The sequence below is a fragment of the Theropithecus gelada genome, chromosome 14 (assembly GCF_003255815.1).
Source record: "Theropithecus gelada isolate Dixy chromosome 14, Tgel_1.0, whole genome shotgun sequence".
NCBI lineage: Eukaryota > Metazoa > Chordata > Mammalia > Primates > Cercopithecidae > Theropithecus > Theropithecus gelada.
The window spans coordinates 66,448,536-66,453,872 of record NC_037682.1 but is presented as its reverse complement, the minus strand read 5'-3'; positions in this window follow the sequence as shown (position 1 = coordinate 66,453,872).

Below are 5,337 nucleotides of genomic sequence, written 5' to 3'. Positions count from 1 at the left end.
CTTTCTGCTGTAAGAGGGCAGCACTGAATTCAATGTAAAGTCTCACAATTGCTGCGCTGTCTCCCAAGCACATAGATTTCTCTGCACCATGCGTCCACTGCGGGGGCAATGCAGAAGGGGCAGCACCGGCAACTCAAGACTGTCTTTCCTATTCTCTTCAGTGTCTCTTTCCATGATATGAAGTAAAACCAGGTATTGTGAGTGCTCACCTGATTTTTGGTTCTAGTGAAGGTCCTTTTTTGGGTAGATAGTTGTTGAATTTCTTGTTCCTGCAGGGAGGACAATTGGTAGGACCTTCTAGTCTTCCACCTTGCACCACCTTCTATGGTACTTTTTATTGAAAGTAAGCAAAATATCAAAGATGACTGAATTTAATGGATGTCATGGAAAGGAATGGCTCAGGACAGGAATATATGAGTAAAAGGAAATATATGGTTCATCAATAATTATATATTTCATAATATTTTGGACAATAAGGTCAAAAACAAAATAACCTTTATTGGGACACTGTGCGTTTTAGAGGTTTTTTTAAGTCATCAATTTCAATTTGGAAAAAGTTTGCTCTGCTAAGGCAGTAGCAACAGGGATTGTCAATAAAATTCTTAAAGTAACATTAGATTTTAAAAGTATCATGAATTTTATATATTATGGTCAAATATAGGAACACATAATTACACAACACAAACTATATTTATATGTTAAATAGATTTATAAAATGGTAAATACATATAATACATTCTATTTTTATTTCATCATATAAATCACTACCACTCATATCAGAATTTTCATCATTCCTTAACACAATAGCTAAGTCCACAAAGAATCAATATCATGTATATGTAGGTCTACAACTAGACCTACATGCACAACAATGTTATAGTAGTATGAGTTGTTTAATACTGCAATGTATTTATTAGCTGCCACATGCAACTATTGCAAATAGTGAGCAATTCCTGAATTCCTCCAAAACTACAAATTGGAACACAAAAAGAAGCAAGAAAATGGACTATGCTTTTCTGGAAAATGATACCCCATTAGGCATTCATGCTATGTGAGAGAAAAGACTTCATAGGATTAATTGATGTGTTCTTTTCATACCCACGAGCTTCTGCCACTTACTTGCTTTCCTCACTCAAAAGCAGTGGCTATTTCCGGTGTGAGCAGCAGCACAACCCATAGAACTTTAGACACAGTCATGTGGTGGAAATGATGTAAATGGTCTCTATCCATGCTTGAGTGGGTGGTGGTTACAGAGGTGTATACACTTGTACAAGCTCCTCAAACTAGGCACTTACATGTGAGCATTTTGTTGTATGTAAAATGTGATTTTTTGTTTTGAGGATGTGGGGCAAGATATGTGGGAAAGTGTTTCTCTGGGGCCTGAATGAAGGCTGGAAGAAGGAGTGTTAGGTGTATGGAATACACAGTACCCATGCTTAGCACAACTTCTCAATGTCATCTCTCACTTGGACTATAACAATCTTTTTTTTTTTTTTTTTTTGAGACAAGGTCTTGTTATGTTGTCCCAGGCTACAGTTCGGTGGTATGAACACATTTCACTGCAGCCTCAACCTCTTGGACTCAAGAGATCCTCTTGCCTCAGCTTCCCAAGTAGCTGGGACCACAGGCATGCACCATCACACCTGGCTATTTTTTTACCTTTATTTTTTGTACAGATGGGGTTCCACTATGTTGCCCAGGCTGGTCTCGAACTCCTGGGCTCAGGCTATCCTCCAGCCTCCACCTCCCAAAGTGCTGGGATTATACATACATGAGCCACCACGCCCAGCCATCAATGTCTTATTAATAGGCCTCTCTGCCTTTACTCTTGCCTTCCTCCAGCCTGTTCTCCACATAACCAGCTTGATCTTAAAACAAAAACAGCATTTTGTCACTATCTCATTTAAAACCATTCAATCGTATTCCCTTTGCTCTTTAAGATGCAGACCAACAACCTGGAAGTGATCTTTAGGGTTTTCCACGGCCTGGCCTCTGTATATCTCTCTGGTCTCATTTCACAGCACCATCACTGAGCCTTCTGTTTTCCTAAAGCTGCCACCCTAAACCTTAACACAGGCTCTTATCTCTGGCTGAACAGTTTTCTCCTGGATGGCACTGGCTTGTCCTTCAGCCTCCTCAGACCACTCTCCTGTTTTAGGCTCTATCACCAGACTCTGTTTAGTACTTTATTTTATTGTCACCAGATTTTTTGGCTCCCCTACCACCACAAACAGGCAAGGACTGTTATATTCATTGCACTTCTAGCTCCTACTTCCATTCCTGCCACAATCAAAGGAGCTAGACGTGCAATGAATATAATCCTCCTTATGTAAATATTGTTGGACAAATGAATTTGTTTATCTCTGGTGTTTGAGATAGGGTCTTGCTCTGTCACTCAGGCTAGAGTGCAGTGATGCGGTGATGGCTCACTGCAGCCTCAAATTCCTGGGTTTAAGTGATCTTCTCACCTCAGCCTCCCAAGTAGCTGGAACTACGGGCACACACCACCACACCTGGCTAATTAAAAAGAAAAATTTTGTAGAGACGGGGTCTCCCTATGCCACCCAGGCTGGTCTCGAAATCCTAGCTTCAGGCAATCCTCCCATCTTAGCCTCTCAAAGCACTGGGATTAAAGGAATGAGACACCAAGTCCTGCGAAATGGATGTTTTTAAACTGGAGGGTAGCAAAGACAGACCTAGGTTTTTGAAAGGTCTCTGGTTCTAGTGAGGAAGGTGAACGAAATGGGTGAAACAGGCCAGAGGGAAGTAGCTGCCATTTCTGCAAAGGCTTAGGACCTCACTGGACCAACTTCCACTGTTGAGATCTAATGGTAAAAAATGAGACAGGTTTATTAGAAGTGACTTAAAGGCTGAGAAAGGGAGGCAGAGGCCAAGACAGTGATCTTTTGGATGCCCTAACTCTACTTCAGGCGAGCCGTTCTCCTTTATATAATGGTTAAAATTTCATTGAGAAAGCCTTCATTACTGAAAATGAATTCCAGACCCCCTTTTTGTAGTGGAACAAATGTCAGACTGGGATCAGGAGCCCTGAAGTCCAGGTCTGTCTCTTTCACTGTATGCCCATTCCAGAGCCTCAGGATAGGCAGGGACCTAGATGGTATCTGGGGCCAGGCCAGCTCTGACAGGCAGAATATATACAAGTGTGGTTGAGCCCTCAGGGACCTGCTCCAGCCTGAGTCCTTTCTTAGTCTGGCCTGAATTTCCTTAGAGGCTGAGGAAGGGGTCAATGAAACTGGCAATCACCAGATCCCAGGTCTGTATCTTAGCACATGCCTAGGGATATGCCATATGTCCTCCCACCCTCACCCCACCCCCTGCACCCCCAGCTAAAAGGGAGAGACCTGAAAGGATCTGGCAAGTGGGCTATGCTTGGCTGTGAGCCTGGCACTAAAGGCTCAGGGTCAACACTCAGAACCAGGATCCAAAACATATGACTTAATCTAGGGGCATGGCAGCTGGCAAGAGCACCAGTATTCAGACCATGGACAGAGCTATGGACTCCCCAAGGCAAATTTGCAGCCAGCAGCTGGGAGGACAGGCTATTCTGTCTCCAGCTATATGGGCTGGGGTCAGGGAGGACCCTGGCCCACCAGGGACCTGGAGACAGATTTTTAAAAATCCAGGTTGAATCTCTGTCCCATAGACTAAAAAGTGTTCTCTGACCCTGCCTGGGCAGAGTTAGTGGCTCTGTCTTCTGTGTAGCTCATGTGATGCTGTACTGCCATTGTCTGTGAATAAGTCCATCTGTCTGTGCCAATTCAGTTTTGTATCCCTGGTCCCAATGTGGGGTGGTGGGGAGGTGGTTAGGACAGTAACTAGTCATTGAATGGATGGATGGACAAGTGAGTGGATGGATGGACCAACAAACTAACTCAATATGTTGGGGAAAGGTTAAGACGCCCAACAGGCAGATGGGTATTTGGGGGAACTCCATGCCCTTCTGATACCTTGCTTCCTAGTTTACTGCATTTGTTTATTCATTTATTTGGCAAACATTTACTGCACACTTACTATGTGCTGACCATGGGATGTTTATTATGGGGTATTTAAAGATGAACAAGACAGGGAACTGGTTATGGACTCTGGAGATTGCTACCCAGATTTGAATCTTGTCCCTGCCACTCACTAGCAGCCTAACGGTAAGAAAGTTACTTACTCTGTACCTCAGTTTTCTCATCTCTGAAATGAGGATAATCATAGCACCTACTTTCTGGGTCATCAAGATATTAAATGCACTGATGATTTTAAGCCCTTTAGAGCACCTGACACACGGTAAATTTTACCTAAGTGTTAGCTTTTACTGTGTGTTCTCAGGTCACAGGCCTGAGGGGGTAAGGAAAGGTAATGAACTCAACTGAGAATAACCAAGGTAGAAGAGTGTCAGCAGAGGCACAATTTGTTGAGAGAAGGGGTAGGGGAGGCATTGTGGAGGAAGCAGTCTTTGAGCTGAGATGTGTGGGTTGAGTTCAGATTTGATTTTGCATGCTATGAGGTGCACTTCTTAGTGTGACAGTAGCCAAATATCAATCCTCATATCCTGAAAATTTGAGGTCACTAGGGACCTGGAGGCCACCCTGACCCACGGTTTCCTTTTAGGTTTAAGACCCCTGGTAAAAGCTCTCAGTTCAAGGATACGCAGCAAGTTATTTAACAAATTGTTCATTGATTCTGTAAGAATTTACTAAGAACTTAGTAAGTGCCAGGCACTAGGCTAGGTGAGGATCCACAGATGAAACTATGCATTACCTACTCCAAAGGAGCTCACATTCTCAAATAAATAGTGATAGAGGCCAAACATGAACCTAGATTCCCGGCCTGCCTACTAATGGCTCCTACTTTATACCACGACAGTTCTTGGGCTGGAGCATCTTTTACAGGAAACAGGTCATTAGAGTTACTTTCCCCATTTTGGGCATATTTATTTATAAACTGTAGATGTCCTGAGGCAGGACCTTGTGTAATCCAACCTCTTTTTCCTTCAGAGCCCAGCGTTATCTAGACACTGTTTCTTTTTAAACACCACCACTACCACTGATGACTCACAATGACTTTCATAATCTGCTCTGAAACCTATCATTGTGCATGTTTGTTCATGTTATTTTGTCTTCCTTACCAATTTCTTGGCACTGAGTCTCATTCTAGTTGTTATTCCCTTCTCCCTGCCTCTCCCTGCTTCCTGTCCCACCCTCAGCCCCATGGACTATAACCCCAGCTACGTAAGGATTAGTTAATATTTGTTCGAGTGTCTACACTCCCTTAGCCCCACAAATTGCATACTGAATCTAGCCTACCCAGTTCATAGGGGCTGCCTTCCTA